This window comes from Halichoerus grypus, chromosome 8, assembly GCF_964656455.1.
Source record: "Halichoerus grypus chromosome 8, mHalGry1.hap1.1, whole genome shotgun sequence".
Taxonomy (NCBI): domain Eukaryota; kingdom Metazoa; phylum Chordata; class Mammalia; order Carnivora; family Phocidae; genus Halichoerus; species Halichoerus grypus.
The window spans coordinates 126,991,323-127,010,477 of record NC_135719.1 but is presented as its reverse complement, the minus strand read 5'-3'; the positions used below and the strand labels follow the sequence as shown (position 1 = coordinate 127,010,477).

Sequence of the window (19,155 nt, the reverse complement as noted above, 5' to 3'; positions counted from 1 at the left end):
CTAGGTATGTTTGTGAAAGGCAGACACTCTATGTCTGCACTGTCCAGTAAGGTGGCCAGAAGTCACACATGGCTATGTGATTCACATGACATAAAATTAAAAATCTAGTTCTCAGTCACACTAGCCACATTTCAAGGGCTCAAGAACCACATGTGGCTTATAGCTACTGGGTTGAACAGCACAGATTATAGAACATTTCCATCATTGCAGAAATTTCTATTGGATACCACCGCTCCAGGATTCTTATTTGCAATTCAACTGTTTGTTCTTTTACCTCATACATCGTCAATAGGGAAATAGCAAAAAACCTGAGTCAAAATCTTCACTAACTTATTCATCAAACATATACTAAGTGTCTACTTTTGAATCATACATTGCTGTAGGTACTAGGATGCTGAGAGGGACTTTGGAGAGATCCTGTCCAGTGGATCTCATGTTAGAATCATTTGAGAGCTGTTAGAAGTACTGATATCCAGGCTCCACTTTCAGAGACGCTGGTGAAAGTGGTTTGGGATGGGGCTGGCAGCCCCTTAGGGTGGAAGACCTCCCCAGGTGATGTTAATGTGTTGCTGGGCTGGAGAACCATGACAGTCTGGTCTGGCTAGGGAAGTGATTTGCTTCAGACAACCTGAAAACCTGAATCTGTGTGTGTGTGTGTGTGTGTGTGTTTCTGACCTCAGGGTCCTTATGGTAACATCAGAACTCTCCATGGATGTGGCATCTAGCTGATCAAATGCAAAATTCTTAAGGAAGAACAAGTCAACTCTTCCTTAACCCAAAGAGAATCCAATCCAAAACCAAAAGAACTTTTGGTTTTAAATCACTTCTTTCTCAAACTGTTTGCATGTTTTGTGCCTGGACCTGCCTTATTCAGCAAGCCGGGGAAATCCTTATAAAAAGACTGCCTGTTCTGAGTACCTAGTGTAGGTCAGGCACTTCCTAGGCAGTGTTATTTAATCCTTAGGACACTGTTATGAAGTGAGTTTGGTGACACCAGTTTATAGAGAAGCAAACTGAGATGCAAAGAGGATAAGGATTAAAACTTGTCCAGGTTGGTACATCTGGGATTCCAGCTCCAGATTTCTGACTCTTTCCCCTTCGCCACCCAGCACCTATCCATAGTCAAGAGTGCAGGGCAGCCAGCAGACAGGGGCATGGTGCTCGATCTGTGGAGGGAAGAAAGCTCTGTGGAGGTGACATGCAGTCCTTCGTGTGTCAGGGATCACCCTGGAGCTGATGTGAGTTCAGTGAGAGTACTGGGGGCCTGGAGGGAAGGGGGATTCAGGGATAAAACAGATGAGGGGATTGGGAGTGGAGTTCTTTTACGTAATGGTTGTGTCTGGATTCCTTTTACCAAGGGATTTGGGGGAAGCAGCTAAGAATAGTGTTGTACCTGGAACACTGAGCTCTTAGATACCTAGCAATTATGATATATGCTTGGTAGAAGCATTATCTATTCTTGGCCTGGATTCCTGTGGGCTTGCAGAATGTCTGTGTCACCATGTATCTTTGCAATCTGAGTCCCTGCCTGATACTTCCTGGGCAGCCTGGCCTGGCCTCGGGGGGCTGTGAAGGGACAGGGCTCATTGTGTCCATTCCAAACAACTTGAACAGTGGGGGAGATATGTGTCCCCTGCCATTCTCTGTGGGCCACCTCGTACAGTAATAGGAGATTCTGGCCTTGGAGAACAGAAGGGCTGCCCTTGGACTGCATCAGGGCTTGTCTGTATGGCATTTAGCAGGTCTCTGTGGGAGCCAAGCCACTACTGGCCATAGAAAGAGCATAGACTATCACAGCCAGAAAGAACCGTAGAGATCTTTGCAGGTTTCGTTTCACAGATGGGAAACTGAGGCTCAGTGAGCTAACAGGACTTCCTTTGAATTACAGCCTGTTAGAGACAGGGTTCACACTTGCAGTCAGGTCTCCCTCCTGGCCCAGTAGGCCTTCCCTGATGTCTTCATCAGCAGGAGAAAAGGGGTGGTAGATGAGCCGCGGAAAGCTTTGCGGTGGCAAGAGGTAGAGATGGTATGTTCACATTTGCTCCCGGGTGTAGCCGAGCTATGTCAGCAGTTGGGTGTGGACTGGGTATGTGTTTAGGAAGTCTCCATTCAATCTGAAGGACTGGAGGCTGACCACTCTCATTTTCCAGGCAGATCACACTTCTCCAGGCTTGCATCCCTCCTGTTAGGAAACTGGCATTTCCTTTGACTTTCTTCTGCCTCCACTAGAGCAGGTGTTTGGCTGGTGGCGGGTTATTGAGTTGCTCAGCCAGGAATGGCCCGAAGCAGTGGCCAAGACTCTGGCAGTCCCAGAAAGAATGGAAAGGCCAGTGTCAGCGTCCCCGCTCACTGGAAGGGCCTGGGACTTGGTGACAGGGAGACACAGAGGCTGAGATGTTGGTGTATCCTGAAGACTAAATCAAAACCATTTAAAGGTGTGGGGCCATGTATAGGTCCCCGAGATGGGCTGGGTTTATTTCTTAATCCTTGGCTTCCAGGGAACACTTCACTTTAGTTCAACAATTTCCGAGCGCCTACTACATGCATGGCATAGCCTAAGATGCAGACGTATGCAGGACATTACTTGACCTTCTGGGTTATATCTAGTGAGATGTGTCCCGATAACTTGGTGGGAACCTGCCACGTGCCAGGGGTTCTGCACAACATTCTATGTAACCCTGCCCGTAAGCTTGTAAATTAGGATTCTAATTCTCCATTTTTCAAATGAGGAAATGGTCTCAGAGAAGCTAAATGACTGTTTCTGGGTTTTAGCCAGCGGGTGGCTGAGCCAGGACCCGGGCCCTTCCCGCTGTACCAGGATGCAACCAGCTAACTAGCATATCTCGGGGAGTCAGGCCAATACCCCAACACAGGCTCAAACAAGGTATTTGCAGAGCATAGAGAAGGGAGAGCTTCGTTTTAATCTTGGCAACAGTGTTTGGCTTTAGGCACTGTTGATACTTGGGGCTGCATGATCCTGTGTTGTGGGGAGCGCCCTGTGCCTGGCAGGAGGCTAAACAACCTCCAGGGCCTCTACCCACGAGATGCTGGTAGCATTGCCCCATTGTGACTCCTGGCATAGAATCACAGGTGGTAGGAAAGAAATGGTCTTCCACCTGGGCCTGTGAGAATCCTGTAAATAAGACAAGGATTTGGGCAATTGAAGACAGGAGGAAAACAGTCACTTGCTTACTGTTTTTCCACTGGACAAAGAGTTTCCACTTTGGTCTTCCCCCTGGCCCCGTGACGTGCTTGTGTCAGCACACAAAACAAACAGCCGCATCAAGTCACCATGGGACTGCCGTGCACGAAGGGGCCCTGCATGGATTGCAGGCGTCCTCGGGAGCCAGGTCCTTCCTGGCCTCTGTTCGTTCAGCCTGCAGTTAATGCCTCGTTTTTGTCTTCTGGCCCCTATTCCCTTTCCGGGGGTGCTCTTAGAGAATCTGTTTACCATCGCTACCACCAAGTACGCTCCTCCAGCACTCACTTGGAGTGTGGCTGTGTTAAGGGCTTTATAATGGTTAACTCATTTAGCCCTCACAGCACCCCAAGAGGAAGGGGTTCTTACTATCCCCATTCCATGGTGGTGGGGAGGGAGATGGCAGCCAGCCAGAAGAGGGGGAAGCAACATGCCCCAGTTCATGCCTATGCAAAGTGGCAGAGGCAGGATTTGAACCCAGGCCTTGTTGATTCGCCTCTCTTAACCTCAGTATGCTACTGTCTCTTAAGAGTGTCCTTCCCTCATTTGGCAGCCCACTGGGCTTTATGCGCCCCTTGGATGAGTTCCCAGGAGAACCACAGGCAGCAGCGGGCCCCAGCAGGCTTGATGGTGGTTGGGGAGGGGGATGGTGAGGGCTGTGAAGGCTGTGGGAGGGAAGACAGTGTTTCTGGTGGTGCTGGTGGATCCTCCCCCAGTAAAGGGCAATTATCGGGTCTGCGTGGTGCTTGGCTAGCAGGAGGGCTTCCTATGAGCGGGGCAGAACCCGCAGTCAGGCTGCAAGACAAATGGGTGACATATGGACTCCAGATCAGCACACAAGGGACTCATTATTTTGCATCGGCCAGCAATGAAATAACATTCTATTTTGTAGGAGGCATAGAATAAATAAGCACAATATTTGGGGCTGGGTTCTGAGGTCATTTTATCTGTGTCCTCCCTTCTCTTGGGGGTCATGTCCCTTTGGCACCATTAGTTCTGAAGCTTGGGCGTTTTAGCTGCCACGGAGTCAGACCAGCGGGCACAAACAGACCCTAGATGAAACTCTTAAAGATATCTTGACATTCATGTTCTTTCTGGTTCACAAAGGACCCTTGTTCCATCCCTTTGTGCTGCAAGGAGGGAGTGATGGGATAGCTGAAGCGTCCCTGGAGAGGAGAGAGAAGGGTGACCTGGCCTGCTCTCATCCATCACAGACAGACCATATGAAGAGGTCAGGGTCCAAGGTTTCAACAGAGTCAGGAATAGAGCACTGTCTTGATAGCATTTGCTGGATGTCCTAAAGCAGTGCTTCTCAAACTTGAGTGTGTATCAGGACCAGGGGGCTCCTCACGCACAAACAGTTAGACCCACCCCTCAGAGTTTCCACCAGGGTTGAGCAGGGGATTTGGAGCTCTAACTTTTTAAAAAGCCTTTCAGCCAGTCTTCCTGTTTCTGCCCATCTGCACCCTAACTTCCCGAGGTGCTGGTGCCTTGTGTTTGGGGCAAGCTGCCTTTCTTCTTGGATTTTAGTGATTTTGGTATTTCATTTTCCCTACTAGCTAAGCCATTTGCTAATTGACCATCTATTCTGCTTCCAAAATTTTGTGGATATCATTTCCTCTCCTGTTGCTTTGTCATCATGGGTTTATGATCCCCCCCCCCTTTAAAAATCCACATCCCTTTATTGTCATTTTAGTGTAGTTTCAGAAGGGGATGGAGCACACCACATCCATTATCTTGCCTCCTGAGCCCCCGAACAGCACTCTGGGCCGTGCTGTGGCCTGGTTATCACAGTGCCTCTTTTATAAGTGAGGAAACAGACTCAGAATTTACTTGACCAGAATCTCCTTTTGCAGATCTCATTGCATATTCCAGGCTCTTTACACAACAAAAATTGTTCTAACATAGTCCGGTTTTCCCAAGTACCTTGGCAGAGTTTCTCTTGTTGGCTCCTCATCCCAATCTGACGGAGCAGGCAAGGCAGGTGTCTGTCTCTGCTTTATGACTGTGAAGACTGATCAGGAAGGGGAAGGGACTTGCCCAGGATAACACAGCTTAATGTGCTTTGAGCCCACTGTTTATAGGTTCACATCCAGGGCCCTTTCTCCTGCAGACTTTGGAATAGCTTTAAAGACATCTCCAGATAATAAAACATCTAATTACTCAACAAATATTTATTGAGTGCCTACTATGTCCCTGAAAGCCCACTGGGTTCTGGGCCTATCACAGGGAACAAGATGTCTCCAGTGCCTCCTCCATCCCTGTCGCTCATCTCAGAGGTCGCCTCTAGATACTTCCGTGCCTGCATATGGCCTCCTTTTGTCTCTGCCTGGGGTGCCAGGGCGTTAAGACCCTGGTGGGACCTTCGGCTAATGAGGTTGGGAGTGGGTGGGTACACCCTTGAGCTTCCTTGCCCCTCAGGGGGGTACTTGTGAGGCACATTCTATACAGTCTCTACGAGGGTCCCCCAGGACTGAGCCTCAGTTGCCCACGGTGGAAATTAACAAACTATTTATGGTCTTCCTTCTTCACTGTCACTTCCCCATTTGCTCACCTATGCTTCCTGGGATCACTTCCCCAATAAGCAACCTACTCCCAAATCCTTATCTTGGGACGTCCTTTTGGGGGAACCCAAACTAAGACCCCAGGCTTCTAAGATCCTTTTGATTTGTAGCTGTTGGTCCTGTTACCTGCTGTTCTCCATCATCCCTGAGGGCACAGACACCTCTCCCCTCAGTAATGTAAGCTGCAAGAAGACAGGACCTTTTGTTGTGCTGTTCATTGCTGTGTCTCTGGTGTTTAAAATAGTGCCTGGCACATGGTGGGTGTTCAATAAATATTTGCTGACTCAGCAAGTACCGATTGTTGCTACATTGATCGAGGGGGGATCCAAGAGACTGGAGTGGAATGATGTGGGGGTAAATCACAGCAAAGTCTTTCTCTTTTTTTGTGTTTTATAAACAGTCTTCATGTCCTGGAGGCTTCATTCTGGTTCATTCTGGCCATTTTCTCCTCTAGACTGATGGAAAGAGGTGAGCACCAGAGCTGTGTTGGTGGCAGGCAGGGCTTGGCAGGTGAAGGAGGGTGTCTCTGAGGCTGGGCTCAGAGAAGGGGGTGTGAGTCACTAGTTCAGACTCAGAGGCACTGACAGTGAGGGCATCAGCATTACCAGGGACTGGCCCCAGGAAGAGGCCAGGCTTGGCCTTTGTCTGTTCTGCAGATGAGAATTTCTTTGAAGATGGGAGGTAGCACTCAGCTCCCACTGAAGGCTGGTCTAGGCTAATTTTCGGCGATGGTGTCAGGAGCTCATAGATTGAGTGAGATATTGTATGGAGTGTGTCCAGTCCCTGAGTTTTGATTGAATGATGTGCTTTTTGAAAAACTACCCGCCCCCACAGGCCATCTGGTGGCTGTTGGGTAAAATTAAAATTCAGATTGAGAACTCGTTTTTTTTTTTTTTTTTTTTTTCCCTTAGAGTTTATTCCAGGCCGGTAACTCTCCTCTTGGCCTCTGATGTCACTGTTTTTTGGCCGTTTGGGTTGGATAGCCTCAGCATCTTGGTTAATCAATAGATACTGAGAAAAATTCCTTAAGGGGGTGTGTTGACTGGCTTTCCAAAAGGATGTGTTCAGTAATGTTGGTGGGAAAGAATATCTCAAGTTTGTATAACGTTTTACATTTTGCAAAGTACTTTCCCCAGACATTATTTCCTTTAATTAATATCTTTAGTATTTACACATATAATCACCTAAAGACATCGCATATCCAGGGCTAGATTTAATGAAACATGTGCAAGACCTCTTCCCTGGAAACGACATATCATTATTGAAAGAAATTAAAGAAAACCTAAATGCAGGGAGGGCTAGACCATGTTCATAGATCAGAAAACTCAGTACTGCAAAGATGTCAGTTGTCTCCAAATCAATTTTTTGATTCAGTGTAATCCCAATAAAAATACTAGCAGGTTATATTTTGTGGAAATTGACAAGCTGATTCTAAAATTCATACGGAAATTCAAACAGCTAAGAAGAGTAAAGATAATCTAGAAGAAGAAAACACTGGAAGATGTATGCTGGAAGAATCACTATTACAAAGCTCTAGTACATAGGACAGTGAGGTATTCCTCCTATGGCCCCACTTTAAGTTTTCCTTGTATGGTTCTGAAGGCTGGGATAGAGACAGTGGGAAGCACAGAGGTGCAGTGTACATTCATTTATTTGTTCACATGCTTAATAAAGTATGTTTGTTTGTTTCTTTCAGTTGTTTAAAGTAGGCTGGAGTAAGTCTTATTGTGGGGTTCATGCTATATAATAGCCATCAGCAGTGACCCAAGGGCCACTGCAGGAGTTTCAGGCAATCCATTCTCCACCCAGCACCAAAGCACTCCTTTGCTTAAGGCTCTGGGATGGCTTCCCTTTGGAGTAAGGACGTATCCCAGCTCCCAACCCGGACTTATATAAAATGGTCCTTCATATCTGGCCCCTGCCTGCCACTATAACCCAGCCTTCTGCCATACTCATCAACGCTTTTGGATGTCTTCAGTTCGTTAGGTCTCATAGACTCTAGACTTAGATTGTGGGCATCAGTCTGCCCATTGTTCTTCCTCCTGATCCTCCCCTTTCCCTGCTTGGCCCACTTCTACTTATCTTCCATGTCTGGGTTTAAACTTTCATTCCTTGGGAAGGCTGGATCCTCAACTCCTTGGACTGGGTGCCATCCCCTGGCCATACATTCTCAACACACCCACTGCTTCTCCCTTTTCAAGCCACTCTGCACCTTGTTCAGAATCTCTCCTTCTAGCAGCGTGAGAACAGGGACTGTGTCTGTCTTGGCTCACCATTGTGTTGCCTGCTCCTAGAATAATCCCTGGTACAGAGTAGATGCCTAATCAATATTTATTAAGCATGTGAACAAATAAATGAATGTATAAATTAAAAATCCATACTTGAAAGGCTGACTTTATAAAATCAAATCCATTAAGTTTTGGCAAACTTCACAGTTTGGCAAAGAGTGCCAGCTTATGATGCCCAGTGCCATGGATGAGGCCGTAGAAGGTTAGTGCCATTGCCTATTTGCCAAGCCTGCCCTCCTTGTCTAAATGCTTCTCAGAGTGGCCCAGAGAGCGTGGCTGGAACATGGCCAACCATCCGTGCTCCTGGAGAACTAAAGCCAGTGTGGGTTGGTGGAGCCCTCTCTGGGTGAAAAGGACAAGGCATGAACCCGTTCTCTTTGGTAAGCCAGAGAGCTACTTTGTCCTGAAAACTAGAGGTTTCGTCTTCTTGGTTGGTTCTGGCAGGAACTCCTTGGATGGGCTAGATCAGCAGTGCTGCAGATGCCAGGCTGTATCCGGTGGGGATGTTTTAAAGTCCCTGGAGGGTGTTGCCCCCAGAAGCTGTATCCACTCTCAGTATTGTGTGTAAGCAGTGCGTAAAATGGGCCATTTCTTTAGTTTACCAATCTCTTGTTCAAATGGTTTTTCGTTACAGTAATAGAATAAATCTTAGGGTATTGAAAATTTAGAAAACGCACATAAGCAAAAAGGAAATAAAAATCAAGTAATCCCATTACTCAGAAATGAGGGCCAAGTCATCTGATAGCCCCTGGAGGCACAGAGCCTGGCGCCCATGAATATTTTCATTTTAATTTCTCCTAAAATGAGAAGAAAAAAATGAATAATAATGAACATTTAACAATGAATCCAGCCTGGGTTGTATTATCTTCATACCAATGCCACTATGAAATATAATTTTTAACATTTTTTATGGGGGAAGGGGTCCATGAAGACAAAAGTGCCTACGGCCCATAAAAATCATAAAGCAACCCTGGCAGAAATAACCACTTTTAATAGTTTCTTGTATATCTTCCCAGTGTTCCCGTATCCTGTACATGCAACACACGTCTATGCATATACATATTTATGTCATTATTGCAAAAATGTGAGCATATTTGCCCAGATATACATATTTGTGTCATTATTACAAAAATGTGAGCATATTTGCTCATTTTTTTAACAATACATTGCTCATGTTTTTCTGTGTTATCAGATATTCTTCTCCAGGACTCTTCAGTGTTTTATTTTTAATTATAAAAGTAGCACCTATAGGGCGCCTGGGTGGTGCAGTCGGTTGAGCAGCCGACTCTTGGTTTCAGCTCAGGTCATGCTCTCAGCTCTGGGGCTCTGCACTCAGCACGGAGTCTGCTTCAGATTCTCTCTCCCTCTCCCTCTACCCCTCCGGCTCGTGCTCTCTCTCTCTCCAATGAATAAATAAATAAATCTTTTGAAAAAAAAGTAGGACCCCTAACAACATTCTTAATGCCTGTGTAGTGTTCCAAAGAGTGGATATATTGTAATATATTTAATCTTTTTTGCTGTTTTTAGGGTTTTGCTATTGTAACAGTAAGATGAACATTATTTTAGCAAAGTCATTGCATTCATCTGTGATTCTTTCATTGGAATAAATCCATAGATAATTGTGAAACTTGATACATTATGCATAACTTAACAGTGAAAGAGTAGCAACGCAATATGGGTCATTTATGATGCCTATAACATGTCCTGGCGCCTTCTCTTACCATCAGCGACACTGTAGTGGCCTCTCCTTGGTTTAGGGTGAATGTCTCTGAGTGCATGAGCACTGGTAGTCTTGGAAACCACCATGACCTCAGGTCTTGTCTCTGTGTACGAGACCTCTGTGGAAGCTCAATAACTACTTGTCAGATGAACAAATGGATGAATGTATAGTTGGTGTGAATGTTAGTCTACGAACTCAGATGTTCAAGACTATTACATTTCTTTGTATTCTTTAAATCAACTTGGGTTTATCTTGCCAGTTGAATTGATGGGAAGTTACGTTTCAGTGGTTATTGGCTCTTCCCCATAGCACTCTGCCTTCTCCAGGTTATACAAAGATCTTAAAACATTAAGCATTAAAGCCTCATCTGAAATACTCTGCCAGCCTCAATCCCACTGACCACTCTGAGATCCCTGTGTCTCAGTTTCATGTTCTAGACTTAGGCCCCTGCCGCTATGCCACATTTGGGGCCAGGACTCTTGAGAAGACTTGAAGCTTTGGTGCCTGGGGCTCAGCCCACTTAGGTGCACCAGACAGCCAACTGTTGCTTCAGATCTTGACAGAAAGAGGTGCATGGCTCCCCATCACAGGCTGGGGGATTCTCTTCTGCCCTTTGCTATTCTCACTCCCCACCTGATGTAGCACACCGCTCTTCACTATATTCCCTTACTTCTTGCCCCACCCCCGTGCCCCACCCCAAAAATAGTGAAGGAGGCATTGACTACAAGTTCTTGTGCCTTCTGCTTTGCAAAATCCAGAAGCTAAGCAGTTCCAAAGGGCCTGGCTATCTGCTTGAAAGCAGAGGAGAGCAAACCCAAGTTAATCTCGAATGACTCTGCTGTTGATGGACTCGTGAAGGCATATTGCATTTGGGTTTGAGTTAGCGGGAGTGGGACTATTGGAAATGGTTTGGTTTTGAGAGGAAGCCAGGGTTTTCCTGAAGCCTTTGTTTTGGCGGTCCTTGACCTGCATCTGCATTTCTTGCAGTTTCTTACAAAGAAACTTCCTTTTGAGAGTTAAAATGTATCAACTGAAGTTATTCCCCCCCCCTCCCCCCCCCCCCCCCCCCCCGAGGGAAATGTTTGAAAGTCAGCCTTTGTTAGCCTAAAGAACATTGTTTCATCAACAGTGGTTGCAATAGTAATTTCCTTTGGGAAGCCTTAGCTATTGAAGCCAACTTTGATGTTGGAAGCAAATGTTTGGGCTCTAAAGATGGCATCCAAGGGTTACAACTTCTTCTGGCTCCTTAGCCATTTTATTGCAGTGTGATGATAGTACGTTTCTTCAGGTTTGAACAAGGAAAGCTGCTTTGGCTGGCCGGGGCCATGTTAAGAGGCGGTATATAGTTCAGTGGGAGGAGCAGGTCCCTTACAGGGGGCTGCCTGTGTTTGCGTTGCTCACTTGGCCACTTCCAAGCTGAAATCTTCAGCAAACTACGTTAACTGTTCTGAATCTCAGTTTCTGCATCTATAAAATGAGCAATGATAGTATTTACTTCCTATGATTGCTACAATGATTGAAGAATTAATGTAATAAACAACACTTAGAGAAATCTAGTAAGCGTCATCGCTTACTTAATAGTATTGTATCCATGTAAATTTCTTGGTTTTGATCATTGTACCATGATTATGTAGGATGTTATTGAAGGCAAAGGGTACATAGGAATTCTATAGTATTTCTCTGTGAGTCTAAAGTATTTCAAAATATCAAGTTAGGAAAAAGCACTTAGAGGAACTATATTTGATGGTGTCATTCCTCAAATAAGGTATGTCTTTGACCAGAGACTATGAGCTCTCAAGTTAGGGATCATGACTGTTTTTCTTCCCTAGCATAGTGCCTGGCACACAGTAGGCCTTCAATAAATATTTGTTGACCGAATGAATAAAGAGGAAGTTGAGATGCCAACGGTACTGGGCAACAGGGGCCAAAGCGACCAAACAGAGAACCCAGTTCCCACATTTGGGGGTGGGAGGAAAGAAGTGAGAGGGCCATGCATCAATTTTTAGTACAGCCTTCACCACACAGGTGTGCCCATGTGTGCGCACTCACACAAACACACCCGCCCCTGTGTGCATGGGGGAAATGGTCTGAGGCCAATGCCTAGGTTGGTATGCAGAGCAATGGCCACAGGAACAGGATGGCAGGATGATTCCTAACGTCAAGTAATTCAGCAGAAGCAGTTCAGAGCCAGAGGTGACCCCAAGGGTGGGATGAATCAATATTATTTGGATCTTGGGTGGCTCAGTGAACCCAACCAACAGTTTTAGTAAATAAACGTAGAGCGCGTAGTGGGGGGGGGGCATAACTTTACCTCTACTTTCTTAGGGTTTCTGGCTGCTCCTAAGAATTAAATTGACATAAAAGAGATTAACAGGAGAGAAGCATACAGAGTTTTGCATGTATGTGGGAGCCCCCAGAGGAAAATGAAGACCCAAAGGGCAGATTGGACCTGGTGCTTATATACTAGATTGAACAAAGACTAGCAATTGTGGAAAAGTACCTAAAATACACGGGGAGACTAGAGGAAGATAAGTTATTTTAAAAAGGTCCGTTTGTACAGATTTCTTTCTGCCTCCATCCCTGTCTCTGGGGATGATAATGTTTCTTTCCTCCCGGGATAGGGAGGGCATCTTTCACATGAAAGCCTTAACTTCTGCTTCCAGGGAAAGGGGAGGTCAGAATGACCTTTTTGCATCTGCTGTTCTTAAGGTGTCTTTAGCTCAAAATAGTCCTTACACCAACGTGGCATATTTTGGGGTGATGTATTTTGCCAGCCTTCACCATCTTGTTCTGTACTCAAATGTTAAATGTAATCTTGATTGTTTTAATGCTGTTCTAAAGGGTGCTGGAAAGCTACCTATTTTGCTAGAATATACTGGGAAACTGGGAAAGAGGGTCAAACCCGGGAAGTAAACTATGTTGCTGGGAGCATCAGAATCACATCAAGTAAGCGATGAGCTGATCAGAGTATCATAGACTTTAAGCTGATAACACTAGGATTTGGAAGTATTCCAGAAATTGAGAGATCCTCTGATGTATTTATGCCTCTAAGAAATACAAAAGTCTTTGTTGTGAATTAGGTTCTATGTTATAGACAGAGTATTTAAATAAAGACTTTGCAAACAATTCTTAGGCAAACCTTAAAAGGCCTGGGGCACCTGGGTGGGTCAGTCTGCTTTCGGCTCACGTCATGATCCCAAGGTCCTGGGATCCACACTGGGCTCTCTGCTCAGCAGAGAGCCTGCTTCTCCCTCTGTCTGCCACTCCGCCTGCTTGTGTGCACTCTTTCTCTCTCTGTCAAATACGTTAATTAAAAAAAAATCTTTAAAAAAGCCCCAAACCTAAAAGCCCTGAAAGCATTTCCTGGAAGCTGTTCGCAATGCCTGAATTACATTCTGTCCATACCAGATATAATACAAAAATTTTGTGTAGAGTTTTTTTTATAAAAGGCAAGTACTTACAGTTCAGTTTCACTTCAATATATATCATATCATTGGGAAGGATGGGCTAATGACAAATATTCTACAGCCCGCAGAAATGGATGGGGCCATTTCACCTGTTTATGTCTTAGTTCCCCAAATAGGCACTTGGTCTTTGAAGCCACGACCTGTGTGTGGGACTATGGATCTATTTTTTGTACTCTCTACCCTACCTCCTCATACTATACTGTTCTGCAAATAGTTGGTAGATTTTTAAAAGCTCTCCACAGTGCTCCGTTAGATATATAGTCTTCCCAATCCATTGCCTTTCGAGACATTCTTAGTGGAACTGTTAAAAAAGAAATATGTGTTCATTGCACCAAATACAAAAGGTACAGAAAAGTGTAAAGAAAGAAAATAAAAATCAATAATAATTCCACCATATAGCAATAATCACTGCTGACAGCTTCACACATAACCTAGACTCAGAGATGCTTTTCTGCACAAGACAGGATTTATGTAATATCAAGATAATAACCGTTTTTTTTTTTCTGATTATCACCTAGAGAATTCCTTCATTAAGTGTAGTGCCATATTTAATGACTTCACAATATATATATATGTACGGGTTATAATGTCAACCCTATTGTGGAATGTTTGGGGTATGTCTGCATTTTCTCTATCATGTGTTGTAATTCGGTAGATATCTTTGGATTTTCTGAGGAAAAATTCCCAGGAGTGGAGTTGCTGTTAGTTTTAGTTTAAAACTTGTTTATATTCTAAGTCGTTTAATTTTAAAGGACATTGAGCACATGTATATATGGCTAGTTTCCCCAACTTGACTATAAACTTCTAGAATAGAAGGATGAAACCTAGGCTTAGATGTCTCTGTATCCTTTACAAATTCCAGCATTGCGGGGGTGGGGGATATTAGAAATGCTTTGGGCTGCAAGTTGTAGAACTCTAACCTGCAAAAGAGTAGCTTACATCAAAAAGCCACTTAATGATCTCACTTCATGAAGAAGTCTGGGTGTAGACAGTTTGGGGGTTGGTGGAAGAGCTCAGCGATGTCACCCAGGGCCTGGGCTCCCCTCCTTCCATCGTCAGCATGCTTCCTGACATCAGGCTTGCCACCTCATGGTGGGGGATGACCGCCTCAGTAACAGGCGTGGTGTCTTCCCACTCTGCATCCAGACGGGAAAACATTTCCTAAAAGCCAGTTGGGAGAATTGTGCCTCTCTTTTGGTGGCCAGAACTGGGTCACAAGGCTGCTTCCAGCTGCAAAGAAGGCTGGGAAGGCAAGTCTTTGGCATTTTGTCCCCTCCCTTGAGAGGCAAGCTCATGGGAGGAGGGAGTCAGGGCCGGTTACCAACAAATGGGGGTACAGTGCCAGGACTCAAAATATTCCCTGAGCTGGGATTCAGATTGTCTCCTTTCTCACCTCCTTGTAGGCTCTCATGAAGGAAGACGAGTTCTTGGGGTGTCACGGTAGCTGGGGGACCCTTTGAGACAAAGGCTCTCTGTGATCATATTTGAGTCAGGTTTCTCTGAGCGCTCTTCTTGACCTGGCCTTGACCTTGGCCCTATCCTTGCTGGGCCTGCAGAGCCCAGTTACAGAAGCAGGAACCCTGCCAGATCAGTTTAGAGAGAATCCCCCCACCCTTGAGGTTCGATCACCCTGGTTGCCTTCAGCAAGGATCCTATGAAGTGGGTTGAACAAGAACACCCTGGCCTTGAGGTTTCCTCCTAGAAATGCCCACCCTCCAACCTGCTCCTTGGCTATAAATCCCCACCTGTTCTTGTTGGGTTTGGAGCTGAGTCCCATCTCTCTCCCCTGTTGTAACAGTCTTGATACCTATTGGAATAACCTTAAATAAAATCTTCCTTACCATTTGAACAAGTGTCAGAATAACTTTTTCTGGAGCAGTTACGGTGCCATGACTTCCTTCCTGAATATTTTGGTGGGGCCTTCCTTGTTCGTGTGGGTGTCCTCCAGGGTCTGAGGCCTGGGCCTACGGCAGGGCTGCTCAGGGATTGAGGGAGACTTGGGGTCACCTCTGTTTTTAAAGGTCCCCTGTAAATTAAAAAACAAAGAGCAGAACCCAAACAGCATTATAAAATTTGTGATTTATTTTAAATGTTTGCCTTCCACAGATTAGCCCATTAAAACTGGCCACAGTCATCAGTGAAGTTGTGAACGGTACCAGTTCAAGTGCATTGCGGCTGGAGTCATTCAGGATGGGGACACACTTCAAGTTGAAGGTGGAGCATTGTCTTCAAAACACAGGTCTGTGCTTCTCAGCATTTCTCAGCATTTCATTTGGAGCTCTAAATTTGAGGGGATCCAGCACATAGCCCTCCTGAGCCCCCGTGAGAGGCCCAGCCAGGCAAGAGTTGACCCAAAGCACTGAGGACACAGGTGCCACGAGTTCATAATTAGTTACTCATTATGTTTCCTCTTCTTGGGTTTTCATTTCCCCACCAGTTCCCACCTCCATTCTCTTAGATCCCTTCTTTCCCTACCCCCCTTTCCCTTCCTTCCTTCCCTCCTTTGAAAGTCTGGGCAGTGGGAAAGACTGGAGTCTGAGATCTGGCCGGCAGCCAGCAGGGGACAGGGAGCTCCTGTGGGGTCAGACCAGGGTCACATCTGCTGCCCTCCCCCCTCCCCCGGGGGGGGGGCAGTGAGGCTGCATATGCTCCCTGCCCCACTCCCTCCAGAAGACCCCCCCTCACTTTAACCCCCTCCATTTGCTGGGAAGATCAGGGCTTATTTTAAAAGCAAAGAGGGCACCCATCATTCCTGCATCATTTTGCTCGGGACTGCTCTTTGCGGAAGGGTTCCTTACAACCCCAGGGTAGGAAGTCACCCTATGGAGTGGTCACCCTCAGTGCTGGTCGGGAGTTTGATCAGTCTAGGCTGAGAGAGAAGAGACACTGTCCTCTTGACCCAGTTCTGGGGAGAAAGCCTGGAGCCTCATTAGCTCTGACTGTCTTGCCCCTCTATCTACAGCACCCACTTCCCACTTTTTTTTTAAGTTTTGGGGTCTTAATGGTGCCAAGACCTACTTATGCCAGGGCATTTGGTCCAGGTAATGGTCCTACAACTCACTCCTGGGCCATCCCTTAGTCTTTCCCATGTGGCCCTGGGGAGGTGTGGGGGCTCTCTGCTGCTCTGTGGCATAGGGACCTCGAGCCCCTCTCAAGATCTGTCCACACAGACACTCCCTCTCAGGGGTCTGCCATGGGCATCCCCGGAGCTTTGCCCTTCTTGGGACCCATGTCCCATTTTGTTCTCATCCTCTCCCCTCCAACACCCATCCAGAGAAAACCTCTCTGCTCGATGTTTTGGTTGTCACCTACAGGTTTCTGTGTTCTTCCCAAGTGTTGAGACGTCAGAGGTCGGAAACTGGGAGTTCTCAGACTGGTCTCAGCTTTCTGCCCTTTCATGCTTTCTTGAGGAAAGAATGTGGAGCTCAGGATCTGCTTCACAAGGGCAGGTGGCAAAGGGGGCAGATATCTGAAACTATGACCCAGTCTCTGAGCACTTGTCCCAAGGCACAGAGCCCAGATTGCAGGAAATGGTTGTTCGAAGTGAATGAGCAAGTGAGAGAAGGCGCGTGTGCTGGGCCCTGGCCTAGAGCTGCCAGACTTGGATTCAGACCCTGTCCTGGCTGACCGTCTCTGTGTGTCCCAGCGACCTCATCCCTAAGGGAGGGAAGGGATTAGATCATCTCCTGAGCTCCTGCCAGCCCCCAAACTCTAGATTGTATATCCACATAGGAAAAAGAAAAAGAATATTTATGCCACCATCCCACGGAACTGGAGCAGGAAGGAAACCTTCCTGAATAGTTCAGGCTCACATACACAGCTGCCTCCAAATGTTTTTCCCTGCTGTTGAATGCCGTCTCTTCTACATCACAAACGGTGGGATGAGAAGGCAGGACTGAGCCTATTGCTCACTGTGGTAAGGGAGAGCACCACTCCACAGGGCCTCAGTGTGGCTCACAAGGGAGGGCAGAGTTGGGGTATTTATTGAGACTTTTAAGCCTGGTTTCAGGTGGCTCTTTCAAGGTGGATGTGACATGTTTAATTAAGAATGTTAAGGATCATGATATAATAAATAGTTGGGTTGGTGGACACAGCAAAGTGTGGATTTCCAGCCTAGGGGTTCAAAGAGTCTTGGGGTGTAAACTGTCTTTTGATGCTTCCTATGAGAGAGATGATCAGTCTTTCAGGAAGTTTCTGGGATGAACAGTAAAGTCATTTGCAACTTTTGTCTTTCTGGGCAAGAATCTTCTGGAGTAATAGTAAAGTTATTTTGTTAAAGACAAGGGAATAGTAAGGTCGTGTTAATATAGAGCTGTGAGTGGTTTGACTCTCACCCCAAACCGCCTTTGTTGGCTGTCTGAATGACAGGGATGTGCCCTCCACCGTGCCGGACCCTGGAGGCTGCCAGCATGTATGACTAGATCCATTCTTTCTTACTTTCTTGCATCCAGTTGGCCCAGGCCAATGGGGAGAGGGGAGGATAGCGAGATCAGAATACTCATTTCTGTTCTCTCCTTGTCGGGTTGGTTGTTTCCTCTTTGAGCTCCCAGCTCCCATCAGGCAGCCTTCTCAGTCCCCCACCCTGTTGAATTGGCGTAACTGCTCCCCCTGCCGGTCCTCTCCGACCTGCAGGAGCCAGGCTACTATTAACCCTATTGTTTTGCCTCTTATTTCTTATTCCTAAGGCTCATATGTTACTTTTCTGAGGGCACTTCTACAACACTTTATATTTTTAATTATTATTATTATTTTATTAACATATAATGTATTATTTGTTTCAGGGGTACAAGTCTGTGATTCATTGGTCTTACACAACACACAGCGCTCCCCACAACACATACGCTCCCCAATGTCCATCACGCAGCCACTCCAAGATTTACTTATTTGAGAGAGAGAGAGCAGGGGTTGTGGGGAGAGGTAGAGGGAGAGGGAGAGAGAATCTTAAGCAGGCTTCTTGCTGAGAGTGGAGTCTAATAAGGGGCTCAATCTCACAACACTGAGATCACAACCTGAGCCGAAACCAAGAGTCAGACACTTAATGGACTGCGCCACCAGGTGCCCCAACACAACACTTTGTTGTTTAATTAATTAATTATTTATCTATTTTTTACAATTTAAATTCAATTTAATTAACAGAGTGTATTATTAGTTTCAGAGGTAGAGTTCAGTGATTCATCAGTCTTATATAACACCAAGTGCTCATTACATCAAGTGCCCTCCTTATTGCCCATCAGGCAGTTACCCATCCCCCCACACACCTCCCCTCCAGCAACCCTCAGCTTGTTTCCTAGAGTTAAGAGTCTCTAATGGTTTGTCTCTCTCTGATTTCATCTTATTTTATTTTTCCTTCCCTTCCGCTATATTCATCTGTTTTGTTTCTTAAATTCTACATATGACTGAAATCATATGGTATTTGTCTTTGTCTGACTTATTTCACTTTGCATAATACCTTCTAGTTCCATCCATGTCGTTGCAAATGGTAAGATTTCATTTTTTGATGGCTGAGTAATATTCCATTGTATATATATACCACATCTTCTTTATCCATTCATCTGTTGATGGACATCTAGGCTCTTTCCATAGTTTGGCTATTTCTGCTATAAACACTGGGGTGCAAGTGCCCCTTTTAATCACTATTTTTGTATCCTTTGGATAAATACCTGGTAGTGCAATTGCTGGGTCATAGGGTAGCTCTATTTTTAACTTTTTGAGGAACCTCCATACTGTTTTCCAGAGTGGCTGTACCAGCTTGCATTCCCACCAACAGCTTAAGAGGGTTCCCCTTTCTCCACATCCTCGCCAACATCTGTCACTTCCTGACTTGTTAATTTTAGCCATTCTGACCGGTGTGAGGTAGAATCTTATTGTGGTTTTGATTTGGATTTCCCTGATGCTGAGTGATGTTGAACATTTTTTC

At 45.8% G+C, this 19,155-nt stretch overlaps 1 long non-coding RNA gene across 1 annotated transcript in view; it reads left to right on the top strand.

Moving 5' to 3' along the window:
• Positions 1-19,155, top strand: part of LOC118530699 (uncharacterized) — an 85,385-nt gene that overhangs the window by 3,217 nt on the left and 63,013 nt on the right. Inside the window, exon 3 of the long non-coding RNA XR_004914777.2 lies at positions 15,345-15,477. This is a non-coding gene — a long non-coding RNA (uncharacterized LOC118530699). The remainder of the gene's footprint in view (positions 1-15,344; positions 15,478-19,155) is intronic.